Genomic DNA, 27,023 nt, shown 5'->3' with positions numbered 1-27,023 from the left:
TAACTACTCACCCAGAACCAGCAGTCCGGGTTTATGCATCTACGTGCACTGTGAGGCTTGAACCCTAAACTTTCAGACCCGGTAGTGACATTACCACCAATTGAGTTAGTGGCCGGAATTTTACATTGGACGGGAGGCACCGCCCACCGGCCAGAAAGTCGGGGGGAGCCTGCCTCCGCCAGGCCTGAGGAGCCAGACTGGGAATTTTTTGCTCTCCAGGCCCTTAATTGGTCTTGAGACAGGAAGTCCCGCCTAATGGAGCTGCTGGTCATTCAGCAGGCCGGTAGCTCTTAGTCCCAGCAGCACCACTGGGAACGATGGCCACTGCTGGGACTACACCCAGCCATCGGAAGCAAGATGAAGGTAAGTCTTTAGCTGTTGTGCGGTGGGGGCGGCCCTCCGTGGGGCACAAGGTGCCCAATCAGGAGGCCGCCCCCCACCTCCTCCCTACCCAACCTGCAAGAAAGCTATCTGGTTTTACCAGATGGGGTTCTTCGTGCCTTTGCCGTCCGGCCAGCGAAGGTAAAATACGTGCGAAGGCAGGAGGAGGTCCTGAAGTGGCAGTTTCTCGCCTCTGCCACTCCCTGTAAAATTGCAGTGGGGGTGGGAGGAGGTCGGGAATGGACCCCTGCCTCCCACTCAATTTAATGCCCTCCAAACCATCCCCCCCTCCCCCTCCCTCCCCCATCCCCCCCTCCACCACCAGCCCGCTTGTTGGGGGGGAGGCCGTAAAATTCCAGCCAATATGTCACATTACACTTATAAAGTTGCTCAGATTGACATCTAACTAAATAAGAAGGCTTTCCAGAAACTACCTGCCTTCATATGCCATAATATTCATGGGTCATTCCGAGGTGCATTACTTTTACTTTATGTGTTTCAACTCCCAAACCTAAATCAACAAAAGATAAGGTTTGGAAAAACTACTAGCCGTATTTAGCACTCTTTGTAAAGGTTTGGGATTTCTTCTGTTGGTCATTTCTCTTAGTAGGCATGTAGGCAAGTAAAGCGGTTGTTCCCACTTTAAACTAGTGTCTAACTTTTCACTGAAAATAGCAAGCAGTGAAAAACATCCCCAACAAGGAGTCTGAGGTTGTTTTGCTGGCAAGATGAAACACAGATCAGGAAACAAGAGACCAACACATCATCCAGGACAGAGCAGTTCACTTGATTGGTGCCCCATCACAAAGCATTATATCCACCCCTCCCTCTACTCAGTGTACTATGGCTGCACTATCTACAGGGAACACTGCAATAACCCACTGGGATTCCTCTCTCTTACCACGGAACAGGACAAAACAGTAACGTGGTGAAAGAATCCTCATTCCAAGTTACATACCACCCTGATTCAAATGTCGATCACCACTCCTTCATTGTTCTGGGAATTCCCCACTGAGAACCATTCAGAACTGCAGCACTTCCAGGAGAAGGTGGGTCACCCCTTCTCAAGGCAACTAAGGATGAACAAGAAATGCAACCTTGCCAACATGATCCACCGCCCAAAATCATATTTGTGAAAATCAGGTCTATATTTCACATATACAGGCACTTCTTTTGGCTAAATCACCTAGGAATTAATCATATAATTTTTTTACTACACTCTTGCTCGAGTCAGAAGGTTGTGGATTCAAGTCCCGCTCCCAGAATTAAGCATTTAAAAAAAATCTCGGCAGACATTCCAGTGCAATACAGAGGGAGTATTATAATATCAGAGATGCCCTCTTTCAGATGAGACATTAAACTGCCCTCTCAGCTGGACATCAAAGATCCCATGACACTATTTTGAAGAGAAGCAGGGGCATTAGCCCCACTATCCTGACCAATATTGATCTCTCAATCACCAAAACAGAAGCAGATTATTTGGTCATTATCACAATGCTATTGGTGGGAGCTTGCTGTGTACATATTTCCTACATTACAACAATGACTACACTTCAAAAGTACTCCATTGGCTGTAAAATGCTTTGGGACATCCTGAGGTCATGAAAGGCACTATATAAATGCAAGTATTTTTTAAAAATTTTGAATTGGAATATAAAACAATTAATCCCTGAACGCATTATTTGTAGTTGAAACGTTAGTGACTTTTAAAGCATCAGCGGTGTAAAAAAACAAGGTTGTGGTTCCTTCTTTGTCTAATGTTACTGCAGATTTTACATAACAGGTCAACTACCCGCTTACAGTAGCGAGGGTTTAGAAGCAACCACAGAATTTCATTAATTCCTGATTACTTGGAATAATATTTGATCATAGGTTTAATAACTCAGCTTCCAATATGCAGTCACTTCAAGTTTACGAGCTTTATCCAAACACTTCATTTTGATAGTTATTGAAATAATTCAAGGTATTTGGAATTATTTCCAAACTTACAGGACCACGTAATTTACAGCACAGAAGTTAGTCTTTCGGCCCATTGAGACTGTGCTGGCTCTTTGCTCACGCAATCTAAAACTAATCCTACTGCCACAGTATCTCCCACATAGCCCTTTATCTTCTTCTGCTTCAAATATTTATCTAATTGTTCTTAAGAGATGCATTGGTCGCTGTTTTAAACACTCACTATGGGACAGCATTCCTTACTTCAACAACCCTTGGAATAAAATGTTTTTCCCAAATTCTTTCATCAGTGACTATTTTAAATTGATGACCCCTCATCACTGCCTACCCAAACGGAAGAAATAGTCTTTACCTATTCCCTATATTAACATTTTTCTGAATTTTACATGCAATGTTCAATCTCCTTTCAGCCTTTTCTCCTCTTGGACAATTAGTCCCAATAGCACCAGTCTCTCCTGAGTTTCCCATCCTATCAGTTTGGTGAATCAGGACCATGCATGTTATACCCAACTCAAAATCATTCACTGCCATCAAGAACAAAAATGGCCCCAGCATTGACCCCTGGGGTACACCACTTTCAACCAGTCCCCGATCTGAGTCACACCCATGTACCCCAACTTTTTACTTCCTGTCCACCAACCAGCGTCACATCCATGTTGTTACACCTCATGTCACATGCCTGGACGTTTTCAATAAGCCTATTATGAAGCACCTTGCTGAATCCGTTTTGAAATATAGCGCTACGACTGCATTTCCTTTATCTACCCAATCAATCACTTCTTCAAAAACGCTAAGTTTCCCAGACATGGTTTGTCTTCAACAAATCAACGCTGGCTGTCCTTGATAAGCCCAAATATTTCTAAATATTAACTAATTTGATCTGAAGTTCTGGGTTCGAAGAGTTTTTCCACAACCACCATTAGACTAACTGGTCTGTAGGTACCTGCTTTATCCCTCTCTCCTTTCTTTAATAAAGAGACTACTAAGCAGGACCATTGCACATTTTTTCAGGAGAATCGCAAAATTGTGGCCAGAGCATCTGCCATTTTAATGCATTTATCTACGGAACTTTCTTCTTTGATGCAGCCCCTTTTTCACTTTACAGGAATGTATTTATTCCTTATTCTACCCATCTCGCATTTGCAGATTTTCCACTGCCAATCCGTCAATCTACTCGCTAACATTTGTGTTATTTGGGCTAGATCCCTTCTTATCGAGCTGAACTTTCAGTCTAACACCTTTATCTTTGATCCTCCTAGACTTGACCGTTCTCATGCACTCCTGACCAGCCTCTCACATCTGTCCTCCGTAAACCTGAGGTCATGGAAAACTCTGCTACCAGTGTCCTAACTCGTACTAAACCCTGTTCACCCATCACCCCAGTGCTCGCTGACCTACACTGGCTCCTGCTTAAGCAATGCGTTGATTTTAAAATTCTTATCCTCGCTTTCAAATCCCTCCTTGCCCCTGCCCCTGCCCCTGCCCCACCTCTGTAACCTCCTCCAGCCTCTCACATCTATCCTCCATAAACCTGAGGTCGTGGAAAACCCTCAGATATCTGCATTCATCTCATTTCAGCCACTTGAGCATCCCCAATTTTAATCACTCCGCCACTGGCGACTGTGCCTTCAGCTGCTAAGGCCCCAAGCTCTGGAATTCCCTCCCTAAACTACACTGGCTATCTACCTCGCTTTCCTCCTTTAAGAGCTCCTTAAAGCCTACCTCTTTCACCAAACTTTTGGTCATCAGTCCTAAAATCTCCTTATGTGGCTCGATGTCAAATTTTGCTTTGTAAGGCTCCTGTGAAGAGCCTTGGGGCGTTTTATTAAGTTAAAAGCATGTTATAAATACATGTCATTGGTGTTGGTCTTCTTCCTTATCCTTTTCTGTTTTTACTTTTAACATAAGTTTGTTGTGGTTCCTATTTCTACTCTCATCACTTTCTTTACCTCACTTCATTTTGCAGAATTAAATCAAGCAATGCTTCTTTCCTTTTTGGATTGAAAATAGGAAGCAGTCCTGGATGCAATCTAAAAAGCAGTTCTCACTTCAACAGCATGGATTACTTTTATTCTAGCCAAAAGTGGGCTAGTTGAAAATCACCCATTTTACTGCGGCGAGCCTCTGGAAGTTTCAGCGTTCAAATCCCTGCACCACAGAGTCCCGGCTCTGAATTCTGGGTTGTCATCCAGCGAAGGTGTGGGTGGCCCAGGTTCATTGCAAGGGTTGGGGAGCCCATGCAACCTTCCTGCTGTTTAGACCTAACCACTCTACCAACTGGTATAAAGATGGTTACAGCCAAGTACAGACTCACGGCCTATCAGTCTGTCAATCAGCCTATGATTCCTTCCACTACTCCACACCGTTCTCCTGATAGCAATAAGCATGTAAAATCACTGAACAAATTCGGAATTCAGTATCAAAAATTAAATTAAATAAACCTGCACGGCACAATAATGTCAGCAGAGGGCATCAGACAATATTATATTGTACTGGTACAGAGTCTGAGAGCACTGTGACATGCAAAATGCAATATAGTACATTCTTGCTTTTGTATTATACAATACACTGTACTCAGACACAGTCTCAGTCATAGACAGATCACAGCTTTTCAGTAAGTTGACGAATTACATTACAATAGTGACTACACTTCAAAAAGCACTTCATCAGCCATGAAGTGATCAGGGGAGGCGTGCCAAGGTCGTGAAAGATGCTATATAAATACAAGCTCTTGCATTCACGACTCTCGCTAGGTCAAGTGAGAACAGATGCAAAAATAATGATAATTATTGTTCTATTCCAGTGTAATACTGCACGGTCACGAGACGTTAAACTGAGGCCCTGTTTGCCCTCTAATGTGAATGTAAAAGATCCCATGGCACTATTTCAATGAACAGCAGGGGAACTCTCCCAAGTGTCCAATACTTATCCATCCACCGACATCAGGAAAACACGTAGAAAAATAGATACGTATGACCGTAATTTTCTGAACATAATATACACCCAAAATAACACGCTCTCCAATTTTCACGAATGACGAGTTAAATTCACCTTATCACCACATGATACACCCCTAGACCTTTGCAATACTGTGGTCAAAGTTACCTTTTATTGACAAAAGTAGTGAGCAAACCCAACTAAACTAAAGGGACTGTTCCCACCCTAGTTTTCTGAGCGGCTGGCTCCCATGTCCACGCAAAACTCAAGCAGACCTAATAAGCTGACAATGTTTGTCAACTGATCAAGCATAGCCGGTGACATGTAGATGAATTCTTTCAAAAATTAAGTTCATAAATGCCGAAAATAATGAAAACAAGAGACATTCCTCATTTATGCCTTAAGAACATGAAATATTTAAAAGAAATACCATTGAAACACAGCATTTCAATAGTTATATATTATCACTTACAATGTGTCTGGATAAAGATGCTCTTGACCGGCTCAAAAAAAAAGCATTTTGATTTGTTACCATGTATAATACATGCCCGAACGTCTCGATAAATATGTAGGGGAAAAAATGTGTATATTCAGAAAATTACAGTTTAGCAATACAGGTCTATCTTTCCTTTTATTGATGTAAACAGGCAAACATCATCACTAAACATTAATGTAACTACATAGAACGTTAAGTGTATAGTTTATAAATGATTATACTAGTTTCAGAGTAATGTGATACTGCTCCCTATTATACATTCTGTATAAGAAAGCAAAAGAGAAAGAAAAAGAATAAAATTGGCTCAAGTTAAAAAAGTCAAAATCGGAAAACAACAACTGCTAAGATAATGCATAAAACAATTACGGAACCAGTCACTGGATATTAGTAACATATGTATTGAATAACTGCTCTAACAGTTGTATGTTCCTCCTGCAGAATGTGGGAGGTAAGGGTCGCCAAGAGTGTCCCTGCTGACTGCATCTGCGGGAAGTGCACCCAACTCCAGCTCCTCGAGAACCGCATTAGGGAACTGGAGCTGGAGCTGGATGAACTTCGGATCATTCGGGAGGCGGAGGGGGTTATTGAGAGGAATTATGGGGAGGTAGTCACACCTCAGGTAAAAGAAGTAGGTAGATGGGTTACCGTCAGGGGAAGGAGAGGGAACCAGCAGGCAGTGCAGGGATCCCCTGTGGCCGTTTACCTCAACAACAGGTATACCGTTTTGGATACTGTTGCGGGGGACGACTTACCAGGGGTAAGCAATGGGGTACAGGTCTCTGGCACAGAGTCTGTCCCTGTTGCTCAGAAGGGAAGGGGGAAGAGGAGCAGAGCATTAGTCATTGGGGACTCCATAGTTAGGGGAACAGATAGGAGGTTCTGTGGGAACGAGAGAGACTCACGGTTGGTATGTTGCCTCCCAGGTGCCAGGGTTCGTGATGTCTCGGATCGTGTTTTTGGGATCCTTAAGGGGGAGGGGGTGCAGCCCCAAGTCGTGGTCCACATAGGCACCATAGGTAGGAAGAGAGCTGGGGATTTAAGACAGAAATTCAGGGAGCTAGGGTGGAAGCTTAGAGCGAGAACAAACAGAGTTGTTATCTCTGGGTTGTTGTCCGTGCCACGTGATAGCGAAGCGAGGAATAGGGAGAGAGAGGAGTTGAACACGTGGCTGCAGGTATGGTGCAGGAGGGAGGGTTTTGGTTTCCTGGATAATTGGGGCTCTTTCTGGGGTAGGTGGGACCTCTACAAACAGGATGGTCTTCACCTGAACCAGAGGGGTACCAATATCCTGGGGGGGGAGATTTGCTAGTGCTCTTCGGGGGGGTTTAAACTAATTCAGCAGGGGAATGGGAACCTAAATTGTAGTGCCAGTGTACAGGATGTTGAGAGTAGTGAGGTCAGGGATAAGGTTACAAGGACGCAAGAGGGAACTGGCAAGCAAGAACCTGGTTTAAAGTGTGTCTACTTCAACGCCAGGAGCATCCGGAATAAGGTGGGTGAGCTTGCAGCATAGGTTGGTACCTGGGATCTCGATGTAGTGGCCATTTCGGAGACATGGGTAGAGCAGGGGCAGGAATAGATGTTGCAGGTTCCGGGATTTCGATGTTTCAGTAAGAACAGAGAAGATGGTAAAAGAAGGGGGGGTGTGGCATTGTTAATCGAGGAGAGTATTACAGCGACAGAAAGGACGTTTGAGGACTCGTCTACGGAGGTAGTATGGGCCGAGGTTAGAAACAGGAGAGGTGAGGTCACCCTGTTGGGAGTCTTTTATAGACCTCCGAATAGTTCCAGAGATGTAGAGGAAAGGATAGCTAAGATGATTCTCGACAGGGGCGAGAGTAACAGGGTAGTTGTTATGGGGGACTTTAACTTTCCAAATATCGACTGGAAATACTATAGTTCGAGTACTTTAGATGGGTCAGTTTTTGTCCAGTGTGTGCAGGAGGGTTTTCTGACACAGTATGTGGACAGGCCAACCAGGGGCGATGCCACATTGGATTTGGTACTGGGTAATGAACCCGGCCAGGTGTTAGATTTAGATGTAGGTGAGCACTTTGGTGATAGTGATCACAATTCGGTTAGGTTTACCTTAGCGATGGGCAGGGACAGGTATATACCGCAGAGCAAGAATTATAGCTGGGGGAAAGGAAATTATGATGCGATTAGGCAAGATTTAGGATGTGTAGGATGGGGAAGGAAACTGCAGGGGATGGGGAAGGAAACTGCAGGGGATGGGAACAATCGAAATGTGGAGCTTATTCAAGGAGCAGCTACTGCGTGTCCTTGATAAGTATGTACCTGTGAGGAAGGGAGGAAGTTGTCGAGCGAGGGAGCCGTGGTTTATTAAAGAAGTTGAAGCGCTTGTCAAGAGGAAGAAGAAGGCTTATGTTAGGATGAGACGTGAAGGCTCAGTTAGGGCGCTTGAGAGTTACAAGCTAGCCAGGAAGGATCTAAAGGGAGAGCTAAGAAGAGCAAGGAGAGGACACGAGAAGTCATTGGCGGATAGGATCAGGGAAAACCCTAAGGCTTTCTATAGGTATATCAGGAATAAAAGAATGACTAGAGTTAGATTAGGGCCAATCAAGGATAGTAGTGGGAAGTTGTGTGTGGAATCAGGGGAGGTAGGGGAAGTGTTAAATGAATATTTTGCGTCAGTATTTACAGTAGAGAAAGAAAATGTTGTCGAGGAGAATACTGAGATTCAGGCTACTAGGCTAGATGGGATTGAAGTTCACAAGGAGGAGGTGTTATCAATTTTGGAAAGTGTGAAAATAGATAAGTCCCCTGGGCCAGATGGGATTTATCCTAGGATTCTCTGGGAAGCCAGGGAGGAGATTGCAGAGCCTTTGTCCTTGATCTTTATGTCGTCATTGTCGACAGGAATAGTGCCGGAAGACTGGAGGATAGCAAATGTTGTCCCCTTGTTCAAGAAGGGGAGTAGAGACAGTCCTGGTAATTATAGACCTATGAGCCTTACTTCGGTTGTGGGTAAAATGTTGGAAAAGGTTATAAGAGACAGGATTTATAATCATCTTGAAAAGAATAAGTTCATTAGCGATAGTCAGCACGGTTTTGTGACGGGTAGGTCGTGCCTCACAAACCTTATTGAGTTTTTCGAGAAGGTGACCAAACAGGTGGATGAGGGTAAAGCAGTGGATGTGGTGTATATGGATTTCAGTAAGGCGTTTGATAAGGTTCCCCATGGTAGGCTATTGCAGAAAATACGGAAGTATGGGGTTGAAGGTGATTTAGAGCTTTGGATCAGAAATTGGCTAGCTGAAAGAAGACAGAGGGTGGTGGTTGATGGCAAATGTTCATCCTGGAGTTTAGTTACTAGTGGTGTACCGCAAGGATCTGTTTTGGGGCCACTGCTGTTTGTCATTTTTATAAATGACCTGGAAGAGGGTGTAGAAGGGTGGGTTAGTAAATTTGCGGATGACACTAAGGTCAGTGGAGTTGTGGATAGTGCCGAAGGATGTTGTAGGGTACAGAGGGACATAGATAGGCTGCAGAGCTGGGCTGAGAGATGGCAAATGGAGTTTAATGCGGAAAAGTGCGAGGTGATTCACTTTGGAAGGAGTAACAGGAATGCAGAGTACTGTGCTAATGGGAAGATTCTTGGTAGTGTAGATGAACAGAGAGATCTTGGTATCCAGGTGCATAAATCCCTGAAGGTTGCTACCCAGGTTAATAGGGCTGTTAAGAAGGCATATGGTGTGTTAGCTTTTATTAGTAGGGGGATCGAGTTTCGGAGCCACGAGGTCATGCTGCAGCTGTACAAAACTCTGGTGAGACCGCACCTGGAGTATTGCGTGCAGTTCTGGTCACCGCATTATAGGAAGGATGTGGAAGCTATGGAAAGGGTGCAGAGGAGATTTACTAGGATGTTGCCTGGTATGGAGGGAAGGTCTTACGAGGAAAGGCTGAGGGACTTGAGGTTGTTTTCGTTGGAAAGGAGGAGGAGGAGAGGTGACTTAATAGAGACATATAAGATAATCAGAGGGTTAGATAGGGTGGACAGTGAGAGTCTTTTTCCTCGGATGGTGATGGCAAACACGAGGGGACATAGCTTTAAGTTGAGGGGTGATAGATATAGGACAGATGTCAGAGGTAGTTTCTTTACTCAGAGAGTAGTAGGGGCGTGGAACGCCCTGCCTGCAACAGTAGTAGACTCGCCAACTTTAAGGGCATTTAAGTGGTCAATGGATAGACATATGGATGAAAATGGAATAGTGTAAGTCAGATGGTTTCACAGGTCGGCGCAACATCGAGGGCCGAAGGGCCAGTACTGCGCTGTATGTTCTAAAAAAATTCTAACAACACTCAAGAAGTTCAAACGAACATTCACACCCCGACAATCAGCACACAGTGACAGCAGTGTGGACCATTTACAAGATGCACTGCACCAACTCTCCAAAACTTCTTCAACAGCACCTCCCAAACCTGCAACCTCTTAACACAGAGAAGAATAAGAGCAGCAGACACATGGGAACAGCAAAACCTGCAAGTTCCCCTCCAAGTCACACAGCATTCCCACTCAGAAATATATCACCATTCCTTCACTGTCGCTGGGTCAAAAAAATCCTGGAACTCCCTCCCCAACAACATTATGTGAGTACCTTTCGCCACATAGACTGCAGCGGTTCAAGGAGGCAGCTCAACTACCATCTTCTGAAGGGCAACTAGGGATGGGAAATAAATGCTGGCCTTGCCAGCAACATCCACATCTCGTGAATGAATATAATAAAAACTGGGGCTCGAGGGCCAGCTGTGGGACTTGACCTTTCACCTCTATCTGTCTGTCCGCAGTTCTCAAGTGCAGTACCAGTGCTTGGCCATGTCACTTAACTTGATCAGAGCACAGGTCTCCACCATCTCTTCAAACTTGCTCAAGGGATATCGCAACAATGTGCTGACAAGATGAAACAAAGTTCAGCTCTCAATGATGGCAACAGAAAAAAAAACTGGATGGTCTCTTCATCAAAGGAGCCCTTCTCCTCAGCATTTCAAAGGTATGCATTACATGACTGGGAGTTATTCACAATTTCTTTTTAAACTGAACTAGATGAACCCCAGCTCCAAAAGGGTGCACTGTCCCTAGTAACCCCAAAGCTTGTCCAGGGAAAAACAAAGAGGTAACCTTCTTCAGTTTATTTTAGCTGCTGGCTTTTGTTGCATGTATTTCCTAGTGCTCGGAAGTTGACTGAACAAAATACTTTGGCCGAGGCTTCAACTGTTGATATAATTATTAAACTGGAAAAGAACACGGAAATACTCACAGTAACACAGCATAACGTTACAGTATTTATAGCTGACTAGATCCTAAGGAGAGTAAAAAATTATACATAGACAGTTTGAAACTGTTGTGCAAAACCAATCCAAGTAATTTTCTGACATAGTAATTTTCTTTTATCATCTATGAAAATACAGAGAGGTTGTTTCCCCAGCTGGAGAATCTAGAACTAGGGGTCATAGTCTAAGAATAAGGAGTTGGCCATTTCGGACTGAAAGGAAGAGATATTTCTTCACTCAAAGGGTTGTGAACCTTTGGAATTCTCTGCCCCAGAGAGCTGTGAATGCTCAGTCATTGAGTATATTCAAGACTGAGACTGACAGACTTTTGGAGTCGAAGGGAATCAAGTGGCATGGGGATCAGGCAGGAAAGTGGAGTTGAGGTATAAGAATTTATGAATTTACTATGAATGGAAGAGCAGGTTCAAGAGGCCATATTGTCTTTTCCTGTTTCTTATGTCCTTAACCTGGTCTGACTAGTTCTCTTTGAAGGCTCCCGATTAACTCCACAGTTTAATAAAACAACCTACAACTACCTCCAAGAAAAAACTTCCCAAGGCCCAGTGAATTTATAAAGGATCGTATTAAATTCAAAAAGAGGTGACAATCAATATATATTTACTTTAGTTGAATTCAGTGGCTAGTATTGATTCCCTGTGGCATCTGCCTGATAACCACTGATTCAGCGACAGTTGTATCAAACTGAGCAGGTACATTTTTCTTTGGCCAAAGTTCACTTTTAACTGTTTAGGTACAATGACAGGATAAAAGTAGCCAACATCATGCTAAACCTTAGCAAGGAGGTTTCATTTTTATAAAAGCATGATGCAATAACGTGAACATGAACAAAATGCCCACTTAATTCAAAAATGTCAGACATTAAATCCCCAGTACACATGGTTCCCTATTAACAACTATGTCTGAAATTTAAAGTTTAACTTTAAAGTTTTAAATTAAAACAATTAGACTCATAGACTGATACAGCAGAGGAGGAGGCTATTTGGCCCATCATGCTTCTGCTGGCTCTTTGAAAGAGCTATCCAATTAGTCCCTTTCCCCATAACCCTGTAATTTTCCCCTTAAAATCCCTTTTGAAAGTTATTATTGAATCTGCTTTCACCACGTTTTTAGGCAGGGCATTTCAGATCATAAAAACTCACTGCATTAAAAATAGTTCTCATTTCACCTTTGTTTCTTTTGCCAATTATCTTAACTCTGTGTCCTCTGGTTACCAAACCTCCTGCCATTGGAAACAGTTTCTCCTCATTGACTCTATCAAACCCCTCAGGATTTTGAACACTTCTATTAAATCTCCCCTTAATCTTCTCTGCTCTAAGGATATCAACCCCAACTTCTCTGGACACTCCACATACCTGCAGTTCAATATCCCTTGTACCATTCCAGTAAATCTTCACTGCGCCCTCTCGAAGGCCTAACCAGCACATTTGATATTAAGCTGCGATACTAACACTGTTACTTCTTTTAGTGGCATGTAGATGTCCATATTGCTTTGTGCCACCCTGAGCGAGCTGCACAATAACTGACGGCCCTCAACGATCTCAAAGAAAAGTTCAGTGCTCCTATGTCTCCAACATAGGAGAGAAACACTGTGAAGCAAACATCCAACGATTTAAAGAATTCCTAAAGCTGTAGTCAATAAAACAAGTTCTGAACTGAGCACTGCATTAGCAGTATCCCACAAGGTGGCTCCCGAAAATCTGAATCCAGCATTATGAGGTTAGCAGGACTCATGCAGTGTTGTATTTTCAACACAGAAGACAAGTCGATAATCCCTTTCAGAGCAGAGTCCTAATTTTAGCACACTGATAGACTCAGGACTGCTTTGTGGATACAGCTGTAGGTACAGATCTTCCTATAAATATTAATCTCTGCTGTCGAGACACTTTTCTCATTCCATGGGGGGGTGGGGGAAGACTGTTGCACTATTTCAGGTAACAAAGATTGAAAATTCCTTTGCAGCTACCTCCAATATCTGTAATACTGATATGCCAGCAGTGTAAAATAGCTCTTATATTTTTGTATTCGGTGGATGTTTTGAAGTGCAGTGCCATTGTAAAGCACGGGCATATAAAGACACAGAAATGATCAAACTAAACTATGCTTCAATCAAATCACTCCTGCATGTGCTCTGTATTTAAATAAATTTAAAATTGTCTGGATCAAACCCAGCATCCCGTTAGCCTTTACAAAGGCAGGGAGTTCTAATCCATACAGAGAATTTCTAATTTGTTAATATATACAAGATTAAGATGGATATAAAGCTGCAAAGAAACAGACTGTCTTCTTACAGGCCATATGATGTGGGCTGCCAGCCTTCAGATGCGGGCTTGACTTTAAAGGGTACAAAGGATTTGAAAAGCGCAGTAGTAAGCAGGAAAGCACATTCCTTTAGTGTGTGAGGGATTCAGACAGGTACTCCGCTCACAATCCCTAGAAATGGTAATTCTTCAGACGATTATCCTGTTGAAATCTGTCAGCCTGGCAGATCGTGTGCGAGAAGCTGCCGTCTCAGATCAACAGCCAGAAGCAACGGGCCCAGGTTTGGAGTGATGGCACTAAAGATAAAAAGCTGATGATTTGAAAAATCGCTTGTTACTGCCCTCTGATCCCTTGCCAACAGCTGAAGAATATTGCACAAAATTTACAGTCACCATCCTTGATTAGTTAGGCTTGCCAAAGCCCATTTAATTTCCATGATATTTTGCACATCAGATTTTCTACAAGTGTGGGATGGAAACAGGACAACAAACACTCTCTATAGAGCATGTGGGATGGGAGCCAACAGGCCAATTATCTGCACATCGCCTTGCCCAATCAGATTGAAGGATTGTGAAATAACCAGAACAAATGTTTGAACAAGGAAGTGCCAGCTAGAATGGATGAATTCAATATCAAATCGGGTACAGAAACAGAAAGAGAGAATAAAAGAGACAGAAAGAAAAAAATCTTTTAAATTTGTTTCACAAAAGATGCCCAACAATTAAAACATGCAGGAGTGAGACTCCACACTTGTAATAGTTAGTTTTCAGTACCAGAGAGGCTAAACTGGCTCTAATTAATACTCATCACGTTGTTAAAAGGGTACCTAGACTTGAAATGACTTCAGTTAAGTTTCTGTGGCAAGTTTACTTTGTACTTACAGTGTCAGTACAGGAGCGTCACGCTGATCAATTCATTTGCATGGAGTTGTCAGACAGTGTGATGCCATTTTTGTGAAGTTAACAGCAGCATAGTGCATCTCCCACAGCAACTTCTGGATTTCTGAGTTTAATCGTGCATCTGTCCTCGTCAGTAGCTACTATGGCATTTGTGTATAAATAATGGTAAGCGCCATTAGTTTCACTATTATTTTGACAGCAAGTTTTGATTCATAAAATTTACAGTATAGAAACAGGCCACTCGGTCCAACTGATCCATTCTTGTGTTTATGCAACACACAAATCTCCTTCCATCTGACTTGATTTTATCCTATCAGCATAACCTTTACTCTTTTCTCTCTCATGTTCTTCTCTAACCTCTTCTTAAATGCATATATGCTATTCTCTCAACTACTCCATGTGGTAGCGAATTCCATATTCTTACCACTCTTCCAGGTAAAGAAGCTTCCCCTGATTACTTCATTGGATTTAATGGTTGGTTAGTTGGCATCAAATAATCCATTTAGGTGGGGTGTCTTCTCTCATGGGATTTATTAGTGACTATCTTTTTTTTATTCGTTTGTGGGATGTGGGTGTCACTGGCTAGGCCAGCATTTATTACCCATCCCTAACCGCTCTTGAACTGAGTGGCTTGTTAGGACATTTCAGAGGGCATTTTAAGAGTCAACCACATTGCTGTGGGTCTGGAGTCACATGTAGGCCAGACCAGCAAAGGACAGCAGATTTCCTTCCCTAAAGGAGATTAGGTGAACCAGATGGGTTTTGACAATAATCGACAATGGCTTCATGGTCACCATTAGACTAGCTCTTTCATTCCCAGATTAATTGAATTCAAATTGCACCATCTGCAATGGTGGGATTTGAACTCATGCCCCCAGAACAGTAGCCTGGGTCTCTGGGTTACCAGTCCAGTGACATTACCACGACACCACCGCCTCCCCCGTATTGTCCCTGGTTTTGGACTGCCACAATTGGAAACATCTTCTGTCATCTACCCTCTCAAAATTCCTGCATAATTTTAAAACCCTGCATTAGATCAGCTCTCAGCCTTCTCTTCCAGAGATAAGAGCCCCAATCTGTTCAATCTTTCCTGATTGGTATAAGCTCTCAGTTCTGGTATAATTCTTGTAAACCTTTTTTGCACCTTCTCCAAAGCCTTTTATAATTTAGATACTAGAACTGTTCACAATACTCCCAAGTGTGCTGTAACCAAGGTTCGATGCAAGTTTAACATAGCACTGCTTTTTCAATTCAATTCCTCTAGAAATGAACCCTGGTGCTTTGGTCGCATTTTTAAGGCTTTGTTAAATTGACAGAATGCCCCCTCATTTGGAGAATTCACAAGCGTCCATTGCACAGTGACATTTAAATTTGTATCAGATGTCCCCGCTAAGCTCCGGTGACAGCATCACCAGGAAGCACAATGAGAGTTTACGAAGGTGCCAAAAGCATCAATGAAATGAAAGCAAATCCATTTCACTGGTGACGGCAACTTGAAACATGAAGGGCTCTCAACCTTGGAATCCTTAGAGGTACAATAAGGAGCAGTGTCCTGCATGAGTGAAAGAATACCTGAAACTCATCATTGTCGAGATGCTGTATTTATTCTATATGCACAGCTCCCGGTGTCACCATAAGCACATTTTTAAATTAGTTCTGGAACAGTGCCTGCTGCAGATGCCTGTTTAAGTGTCATTTCACGTCTCCATGCACAAGTGAAAAAAAGAGATACAATTTTTACTTTCTTGCCAGTAACAAGGTAATTCCTACATTGCCGATTGATTCCTGCTCTCAAACAGTTTTGGTTACAGAACTTGTTTAAGTTAAGCATAAAAATCAAATATACATAAATTTTTATATATATCCCCTATTGCCTGAAAGGGCAGTAGAAGCAGATGCAATCGTAACTTGCATAAGGGAATCAGATTGGTAGGTAAATTGGCCATTATAAATTGCCCCTAGTATAGGTAGGTGGTAGGGAAATATAGGGACAGGTGGGAATGTGGTAGGAATATGGGATTAGTGTAGGATTAGTATAAATGGGTGGTTGATGGTCGGCACAGACTCGGTGGGCCGAAGGGCCTGTTTCAGTGCTGTATCTCTAAAACTAAAAAAAAACAGATCTCCACTTAAATAAAGAAAAAAAAATTGCAGGGCTGTGGGGACAAAGCAGGGGAGTTCTTTCAGAGACAAAAACAAGAAATGCTGGATTCACTCAGCAGGTCTGGCAGCATCTGTGGAAAGAGAAGCAGAGTTAACGTTTCGGGTCAGTGACCCTTCTTCGGAAGGTTCCGAAGAAGGGTCACTGACCCGAAACGTTAACTCTGCTTCTCTTTCCACAGATGCTGCCAGACCTGCTGAGTGAATCCAGCATTTCTTGTTTTTGTTTCAGATTTCCAGCATCCGCAGTATTTTGCTTTTATTTTAGAGTTCTTTCAGAGAGCTAGCACAGGCACAATGGGCTGAATGAGCTCTTTCTGCACTGTACAATTCTATGACATTTTGCATGTCACTTGGCAGTGTTTTTTGCGCTAACCTAAATTTGCCAGTTCATTCAGCAGTCAATCTGCATTTCACATGACAAGCAGACTTCTCAAATTTAAAACCAGCACTCGCCTTGAATTATTGTTTGAAATAATGTTACGTGAGGCACTGAAAAAGCCACAATTATGACAGTCAACCCAAACGAAGAAAGGAACAATTGCAACATTGTCATGAAGCTTCACACCCACACTGTAGTTCTAGAGTAAACCCAGAGTCAGAATGTAACCTGAAACTAGAATAAGACTCCATAGAGGAGGCGATCGTGCTCTGCTTCCTTTTGCAGTTAGTTCAGTCAACAATTCCTGATTCACACCCAGAGTTAAAGCTGAGAAATTTGATTGCACCGATTGGAAAATGTTGGGATCACTCGGACTCTGCACTGTTTATACCCCGACTGCATCTTTCAGCAATAAGCAAGCTTTGGTAGTGGCATGAATTCATAAGATCATAAGAAATTGGAGCAGGAGTAGGCCATTTGGCCCCTTGAACATTCACTAAGATCATGGCCGATCTGATTGTGGCTTTAACTCCACTTTCCTACCTGCCACTCATAACTCTCGTCTCTGTGTTGATTAAAAATCTGTCTAACTCAGCCTTGAACATATTCAATGACCCAGCCTCCACTGCTCTCTGGGCAAGTGAATTCCAAAGATTAACGACCCTCAGAGAAGAAATTTGCCCTCATCTCCATCTTAAATGGGAGACCAATTAATTTGAAACTGTGACCTCACTAGGGGAAACATCCTCTCAGCTTCTACCCTGTCAAGCCCCCTCAGAATCTTATATTTTTTCAATCAGATCACCTCTCATACTTCAAAACTCCAAGGGATATAGGTCCAACCTGCTCAACCTTTCCTCATAAGACAACCCCTTCATCACAGGAATCAGCCCAGTGAACATTCTCTGAACTGCTTCCAATACAAGTATGTCCCTCTTTATTAAGGAGACCAAAACTGTACACAGTACTGTAGGGGCTGCATTTTCTTGTCCCACAGCTGGGAGCTGCAGTGGGCAAGAAAATCGTGGCCCGCATGCATAGGCAGCACGGTGGCTCAGTTAAATATGCAAGGTGGGCTGCCCTCCCCCCCCACCCCCAAATCATGTGGCGGGGGCTGGCTCAGTGCCATGTGAGTGGCATTAGCTGCCTCTACACAAGCGCTGGCGCCAGTTTTAAAGGGCAGCTAGACCTACACAGTTGAACGCTGAACCCCCCCAACACACTACGTAACTAAGGTTCTGACCCATAACCCCCTCCCCAATACAATGAAAAGCAATGGCCACCCCTTCCCCACCCCCCCAAAACACTTACATTGAACAGTTGACCTCTCCCCCCCACAACTGCACAAAGTGCAGAGGTCACCCCTTCCCCCTGTTGACCCCGTTTCCACTCTTGCCCACCCCCCCCACCCCACACTAAAAATCCTAAGTTACCCCCTTCCCGACCTCGGTTGCACCAGCTTTCCCCGGACGGGAAAGTGAAGGCGTGTGAATGCCGCCCGTCACACAGAAGATCCCAGACAGCCGGTAAGGTCGCAGGAAATTGTAGGTAAATGTATTCATGAGGTTTATTTAAATATTTAAAGTCGTGTCCTGTCACCGAGAGGCAGGGAGGCCGTCATGGATCCTTGCCGCCCCGGGAAGATCGGGCCCGGCAATCCCGGTGTCGGGCTCCGTGGCGGGCTGCTGCCGCTGCAAACATCTGGCCCCCCCCCACGGAGCCCGACTTCGGGAGCTCAACAAAATTCAGCCCCAGGTGTGGTCTCACCAATACCCTGTACAGTTGCATCAAGACTTCTCTATTTTTATACTCCATCCCCCTTGCAATAAAGGCCAACATTCCATTTGCCCTCCGAATCAATTGCTGTACCTGCATACTAACTTTTTGTGATTCATGTACAAGGACATCCAGATCCCTCTGTACCGCAGCATTCTGCAGTCTCTCTACATGTAAATAATATTCTGCTTTTCTTCCCGTCAATATGGGCAACCTCACATCTTTCCACATTATACTCCATCTGCCAAACTTTTGCACACTCACTTAACCGATCTATATCTCTTTGCAAACACTTTGTGTCCTCCTCACCACTTGCTTTCCGACTACCTTTGTATAGTCTGCAAATTTGGCTACAATACACTCAGTCCCTTCATCCAAGTCATTAATATAGATTGTAAATAGTCAAGGCCCCACCACTAATCCCCGTGATACTCCTCTTGTTAGTTTGCCAACCTGAAAATGCCCCATTTATCCTGACTCTCTGTTTCCTGTTAGTTTATACTATATTACCCATGCTACTATATTACCCCCAACATCATGAGCTCTCATCTTGTGTAGTAACTTTTTGCAACTTTGTCTTCATACCCTCGTAATTGCCTTTATTTAAGTTTAAGACACTAGTTCAGATCCAAATTTCTCACCCTCAAACTGAAACAGAAATTCTATCATGTTATGATCACTCTTGCTGAGAGGATCCTTTAGTATGAGGTCATTTATTAATCCTGTCTCATTACACACTACCTGGTTTAAAATGATCTGCTCCCTGGTTGGTCCCAGAACGTATTGTTCTAAGAAACTGACCCTAATACTAGGAACTCATCCTCCAGGCTACCTTTGCCAATTTGATTAGTCCAACCTATAAGAAGGTTGAAATTGCCCACGATTATTGCAGTACCTTTCCTACAAGCCCACATTATTTCTTGATTTACACTCTGTGCCACAGTGGAGCTACTGTTAGGCACCTATAAACTACTCCCACCCAGTGACTTCTTTCCTTTGGTATTTCATATCTCCACCCAAACTCATTCTGCATCTTGATCTTCCAAGCCAAGATCATTACTGTATTGATCTCACCTTCATTAACAGAGCTTCTCCACCTCCTTTTCCTTTCTTCCTATCCTTCTGAAATGTCAAATATCCTTGAATATTTAGTCTTGGCCATCTTGCAACCATGTCTCGGTAATGGCTAGCATATCATACCCATTTATTTCTATTGGTGCTATGAATTCATCCATCTTGTTATGAATGCTACATGCATTCAGATAAACAGTCTTTAATTCTGTCTTTTTATCATTTTTTCCCTAGAGTCATAGTCCCCTAGAGCCCTTCAGCCCGAGTCTGTGCCGACCATCAACCACCCATTTATACTAATCCTACATTAATCCCATATTCCCTACCACATCCCCACAATTCTCCTACCACATACCTACATTAGGGGTAATTTACAATGGCCAATTTACCTATCAACCTGCAAGTCTTTGGCTGTGGGAGGAAATAGGAGCGCCCGGCGGAAACCCACGCAGTCACAGGGAGAACTTGCAAACTCCACAAAGGCAGTACCCAGAATCAAACCCAGGTCGCTGGAGCTGTGAGGCTGCAGTGCTAACCACTGCACCGCCCCTACTCTGACTTTCTTTGCTGGTGCACTCGTGTTCACACGCTGTCACATTCTGGTTATCATTACCATATTGCTACCTTGCACTATTGCCTTGTGATTTCTCATTAATTTTCTAAATTTCCCCTCACCTGAATACTCCCCCCACCTCTTTAATTTAAAGCCCTCTCTGCACTCCTAGTTAGACAGTTCACCAGGACACAGGTCACAGCACAGTTCAGGTGAAGGTCATCCCAACGGTAAAGCTCCCTCTTTCCTCAATACTGGTGCCAGTGCCCCATGAATTGAAATCCATTTCTCCCGCACGAATCTTTGAGCCATACATTCAATGCCCTAACTGACCAGTGGTGTATATTTTATACTTTATCTGAACAGGAAGTTGATTTAGTGGTTCTTTACCTAAGCAACATCTTTTATATCCAAAGTTAAAAATATTAACTTGCTTCATGGGACTGAATTTTTAAGTAGCTACGGGGTTGAGACCCTGGGGAGGGCAATTTCAAAATCGCTGTCATCTCAGGATCCCAACGCCTCCGAGACAGTTTGTAATTTTGAGAGGGCTGGGAAGCGGGGGTGGGGGTGGGGGGGCGGAGCTGGTGGGGGTGGAGAAGACGAAACCAGCTCACCACCAATTAACATCCCCTTAAGCTCTTAAGGAGCTTCTTAAGGGGACTGTCCGATGCAGAATGGAATTTTTAAACTTTCTTTCGGGGAACCCAAACAGTGTGGTGCATGTTAGTGCACAGCTGTCGGGTTCACCATGGGACAAAATAGAGTTGATTTGTCTTTGTCTTAAAACAGTTTTTAAATGGAGCTTCTTTCACCAGTGCTCGTGCTGGACCTTCATTTTTCCTGCATGGCCCCTTTCATGCTCTTTGAATCTGCTGGCCCTGTAAGGAGCTGCCTGCTCTCTTCAACAAGGCAGTGGCAGGACCCAACATGACTACTGCCTGCCTTTTCCTCTGGCATCAGGCAGGAGCTTCGGCTCCAGTATTTAGGCGCTGAGCTTGGCTGCTTCACAATTAGGCATTACATCTAAAAATAGCATTGCTAGAGCAATGCAGCCGAGGCATGGAATTCATCCGGGCGCGGGTTCCTGACCCTGGTTTGAAAATCCGATCCGCACAAGCTGACAAAACATTCACCGGTTTACTTTTACAGCAAGTTAGATCTCTGTGATCCCTGATTCAAATCCAACTTGTCTTGAGAAAATGAATTTGTTCCAATGCGCTTCACAAAATCGCAATCAGAGTTAAATTGACACCGAGGTTAAAAAAAAAAGGATGGGTGAGGATTTAGTCAAAGAGGGAGGTAGGTGTGAGAGTGGTGGAGGGGTTTAGAGAGGGAATTCCAGAGCTTAGGGCCTAGACACTGAGGGCTTCACTACCAATGGTGCGGGGAAAGGAGTCGGCGATGCACAAGAGTCCAGAGGTGGAGGAACAGAGGTGTCTTGGGCTTTTATAGCAGAATCCTAACAAGCTGGAAGGGGCAGTGGAATCAAGGGGCAGCTCAGAAATTGCAAAATTATTGCAGAAATTACTGAAGCAGGCAGAACAATAGCAGAAGAAATTTAACAAAGGCAAGAGGCAATACCACCACTACCGTGTGTTCACATAGTACCTTTAAACGTAGTAAAACATTCCAAGGCACTTTACAGGAGCATTACAAAACCAAGTACGACACTGAGCCACAAAAGGAGACATTACATCAGATGACCAAAAACTTAGTTAGAGGTAGGCTTTAAGGAATGTCTTAAAGGAGGAAAGTGAGGTGGAGAGGCAGAGAGGTGCAGGGAGAGAATTCCAGAGCCTTGGGGCATAGGCAACTGAGGGCTCAGCCACTAATGGTGGAGCAATTAAAATGAGGGATGCTCAAGAGGCCAGAATTAGAGGAGCACAGATATCGGAGGGCTGTGCGACCAGAGGAGATTACAGAGATAGGAAGGGGTGAGGCCATGAAGTGATTGAAACACAAAGGGTGAGAATTTTAAAACTGCATTGTTGGACTGAGAACCAATATAGGTCAGTGACAAAAAGGGTGAGCTTGTTATGGGTTAGGCTACAGGACCAGAGTTTTGGATGAGCTCAAGTGTACGTAGTGTGGTAGATAGGAGGCTGGTCAGGAGAACATTGGAATAGTCTCAAGTGCAATTGACAAGAGCAGTGAAGAAGATTTCAGCTGCAGATGTGCTGAAGCCCGGGAAGAGGTGGAAGTGGGAGGTCTTTATGACAGGGAGGGATAGGAGCGAAATTGGGATCAAATAGAATGCTGAGGCTTACAAAATCCAGCCCATTTAATGAAATTAAAGCCTCCTCTGCCTTCCATCGTCCCACGTGAAATGTGTTGGAGCAGTTGGTCACATTTGCTAGTGGGCGTCAGCCCATAATGCAAACCTGACGCTAACTTGGTGCCAAGTAGCAACCTGTCTCAGAGATACGACAGGATCACAGGTGTGGGAAATGAAAAAAAATGTACATTGGTACAGTAGCTGGTGCACTTCTAAAGGCCAGAATATCAATCACGCAGCCAATTTGTTGTACCCCACCACAAGATGCTGCAGACTTGGAACAACCTAGAAAGGAGATGTGGTCAATAACAGGTGATGGCAACACATATTTACAGATAGAGGGAATTGCATTATAATGGGCTCCAGTCCTCGATGTTTTATTTAATTTATCTGAAATTATTCTACGTAAGAAACTGAATTTTTGAAAAATATAAATTTTTCCAATATTGGTCTTCTATTCAAGTGATAATTCCGTGATCCCACACACCCTGCGGGCATCTACGTTCACAAGAAATGTAGGTCGACAAATTGGGGCTACAAAGTCAATGACCCGCACTTCCTGTCGGGGTGGTTGAGTGCAGAGTCTGGATGAGGGCTCCCAGTTGAGAAACAAGCACCAGATCTGACTGAGCTCTGTAAACTAAGATCACAAACAGGGATGTGAATCTAGGCCCTGTCCAGTCGCCTTCTGTGCATGAGTGCATGAAAGTGGGGAGCCATTAACAGACTTGCAAACAGGTTCAACCTGCACTGTCTGCTGAGGAAGACAAACAAATATGCAGGATATATCTGCATACCATCTGGCAGCTTGCTGGGGTGGTTAAGCAGAGATTTAATAGCGGTGTTCAAAACTATGCAGGATTCGATGGAAGTAAGTAAGGAGAAACCGTTTCCACTGGTAGAAGCGTCGATAACCAGAGCACACAGATTTAAGATAATTGGCAAAAGAGCCAGTGGTGAGATGAGGAGAATTATTTTTACGCAGCAAGTTGTGATCTGGTATACACTGCCTAAAAGGGAAGCAGATTCAATAGTAACTTTCAAAAAGGAATTGGATATATATTTAAAATGAAAGCAGAAATTTGCAGGGCTATGCTCAAAGTGAAAGGAAGGAGTGAGTTTAACTAGATAACTCTTTTCAAAAGCTGGCACAAACATAATGGGCTGAATGGCCTCCTCCTACATTATAAGTGTCTATGCTTCTGACACTAGAGGCCAATTGAACTCCACCTGTAGAATCTCTGTCAAGTCCGATGATGTAGCTTACCTGAACCAACATAAATCTAGTAATGTTACATTGAAAACAAATGATCTCAGGAATAGATTAAGAACACACTGATGGACAGTTAAAACATGGAGGTTCTTGGTGAACCTTTCTTAGGATTGATGCTCAATGTTAGATCTTACAATGACAGCTATTAAGTCCAGCTCAAACAACACAGTTAACAAGTCAAGTTTATGCACAAATCCAGTACAATACTTCAAGTGAACATTCATCCAGGATTTCTTTAGTGCTATTTAGGACTTGGTGGCACGCATGCTTACACAAAGTCCAATTCTTACAGTATAAATCTCCCACAGGATCAATAAACTGAGCAGGTACAAAAACATAACATTCAATCGCATACCTTTTAATATTTAAAGACTCATCATGATATCCAGCAAATTACCTACAAGTTCCCCTCCAAGCCACACACCATCTTGATATGGAAATATATCGCTGTTCCTTCACTGTCACTGGGTCAAAATCCTGGAACTCCCTTCCTAACAGCACTGTTGGTGTAACCGACAACCCAAGGACGGCAGCTCTATCTGTACTTTTAAAATATTAATCCAGTGACGTCCTGAACAGAGCACTACTTTACCCATATACTTCCAGAACAGCCATTAGGTACTCAGTCAACTTTCCTCCTTCTCCATGCACATTTCACAAACAGATGCTTAACAAACTGCCTCCCCTTTGAAATAAGTAAAATAAACTGACGTGGACTCAATGTTTGCCAACCTAATATAATTAACACCTGTTGGTCTTAATCTCTGCTCATTCACTCACTTCCCTCTATGGTCCCTTACTGTTTCCTCTGTTGCTCATGATTTGCTGGGGCTTGCTCCTCTTCACCTACGCCTGCTCCTCTCCTCATTGTCTCCCATTGCTCCTCCTCCCTCGGTCCTTGGCTGAGCCCAATCCTGACTCGCTGACACACAATCAATTCTATCTGTGCCTGCTCAAGGCAGTCCTGAGCCTGTGTATAAACAGATTGATTTCTGTCTCTCCTCCCCCAACTTCAGCAAGCGAAACATAGAGCAACACACACACCATAGATTGAGCTTTCTCCTTGCTGCTTTCCACAATGGGAATTAAAACCATCATTCCTCCCGTCTCAAATTTGCCACCTCTGAGTACAGATCTAGAAAGACAAATGTCCTAGTCATTTCCTCCCCTTCCTTCTTTCTCCCACCAAAATACGGCTCTGTAAAAAAAAAAATTGTTATTCACATGCTTCAGGAACTGATCATTATCAGTTTCTAAGCAAATTGGTCAATTCTTTGTGATATGCAAGGTAAACAAATACCTGAACATCAAAATATTCAGATGAAAAATACTGCACTCCAAAAACAAAGCCTTTGTAATAACAGTGCTCAGGGCACCACGCAAACAAATTATTGACTAAAGCCAGAGATGCAGCTAATGGAAGTTTTGCGATCATTTACAATCAAAAGACAGATATTAAAAAAATGCGCACATACAAACACACACAATCAACAAATGCACACAAACGTGAGCACTTTTCAGCTTCAGTATTGTCAAACGTTGATTTCTACAGGAAATTTCAATCCACTATTTCAAGCTCTGGTAAGCTGGACAATTCAGCTGGAGGGAACTGCTTCAATCTTCGAGTTCAAAAATTCATACCAAGTCACTGGAATAAAACCAGTTGGCTTTTCGGGAAGATGTTGATATGTTTGACAACAAGCACACGTCATTGACGGACAGTACAGCATCTCGCCTATAGATCAATTGATATTGACATTCAACTTAGCGGTCATAAAACAGGAAAGATGGAATTTCCTCTGCAATGTGAATGTGGTACAACAGGCGAGTGTCTGAAAAAGTGGATTCATAGTTTCTGCTTTCAGCACTGAATTCAAGAACTCCACAAGGGCAAAGTTTGCTACAGTTTGTATTGATGTATAATTAAGTTCTTTTTCACAACTAAAGGCCCATTATTTCACCTTTCTGCATCCAGTATGTCAGGTCAGGTGTTCAAACCAGTTGTTGTAACAACAGTAGACAGCGCTAGCTATGATTGACCTAGTGGTCAACACCGAGTACCAAGTTGTGGTCAAGGAACCTTGTCACCTCCAGAATGTGCTAATAGCTTCTGGCAGATGAGCACCTGGAGTAGTGGAGTCGGGCACACGATGGAGGAAACACCATTGAAAGGCAGATGAGCTAATCATTGATTTGGCCAGTGGCTCTGTGACCTAAACCGTTACTCAGCTGCCATATGTAATGAGCTAGTGAAAGAGCCACCATGGACCATCCAAGACACAACATCCGGGCTCAGGACCATGCCTTAAAGAGCAGAATAGTCATAGGAGCTCCGATGATGATCCTCCCAGCCAATCACCCAGAGGCACACATTGCCTCATTGGCATTCCAGCTTGAAAGAAACTCCATCAACAATCTGTGCTAATGTGGACTTTTGCTCATACCAAACTTTATTGAACTTGTATTTTTGTATTTGCTAGAATCGGTAAGTAAAGAGTTAAGCCACACAAAGTATTAAAAACAGTAAGTCCTGGAAATACTCAGCAGGTCTGGCAACATCTGTGGCGAGAGAATCAGAGTTAACGTTTTAGGTTTGTGACCTTTCATCAGAACTGGAGGTTAGAAATGCAATAGGCTTTGAGCAAGTGAAAGTGGGGGGTGGGGGGCGGGAAGAAGAGCAAAAGGCAAAGTCTGTGATAGGGTGGAGGGTGGAAGAAATTAAATGACAAAGATGTCATGAAACAAAAGGCAAAGCAATTGGAAAATGCTTAATCTTTCACGAAACTATTACCAAAGAGAGTGATAATAGCAGAATAATGAACAGCTCTGTCTGAAAGCAAAACATGAAAAACAAGTTCAAGACCAGGTCATGGTTTGAAGTTGTTGAATGCAATGTTGAGTCCAGAAGGTTGTAAAATGCCTAATCGGAAGATGAGGTGCTGTTCCTCGAGCTTGCATTGAGCTTCACTGGAACACTGGAACACTGCAGCAGGCTGAGGACAGAAATGTGGGAATGAGAGCAAGATGGGGAATCAAAATTGCAAGCAACCTGAAGCTTGGGATCATGCTTGCGGACTGAGCGGAGGTGTTCCGCAAAGCAGTCACCCAGTCCGTGTTTGGTCTCCCCCAATGTAGAGGAGACCGCATTGTGAGCAGTGAATACAGTATACTAAATTGAAAGAAGTACAAGTAAATCACTGCTTCACCTGAAAGCAGTGTTTAGAACCTTGGATAGTGAGGAGAGAGGAGGTAAAAGGACAGGTGTTACATCTCCTGCGATTGCATGAGA

The 27,023-nt window shown here is 43.5% G+C and overlaps 1 protein-coding gene across 9 annotated transcripts in view; it reads right to left on the bottom strand.

The window, feature by feature from the left end:
- Positions 1 to 27,023, bottom strand: part of ccser1 (coiled-coil serine-rich protein 1) — a 1,304,709-nt gene that overhangs the window by 1,100,048 nt on the left and 177,638 nt on the right. Inside the window, exon 1 of one of the 9 annotated variants that reach the window (XM_068045916.1) lies at positions 12,436 to 12,452. The exons of the other annotated variants lie outside the window; for them this stretch is intronic. The gene's annotated coding sequence lies outside the window, so the exon portion shown is untranslated. Of the gene's footprint in view, positions 1 to 12,435; positions 12,453 to 27,023 lie in introns of those variants that run through there. 9 annotated transcript variants of the gene reach the window in all.

Source organism: Heterodontus francisci, chromosome 1, assembly GCF_036365525.1.
Source record: "Heterodontus francisci isolate sHetFra1 chromosome 1, sHetFra1.hap1, whole genome shotgun sequence".
Classification (NCBI taxonomy): domain Eukaryota; kingdom Metazoa; phylum Chordata; class Chondrichthyes; order Heterodontiformes; family Heterodontidae; genus Heterodontus; species Heterodontus francisci.
The sequence above is the reverse complement of the archived record's forward strand: the minus strand, read 5'-3'. Positions and strand labels throughout refer to the sequence as shown.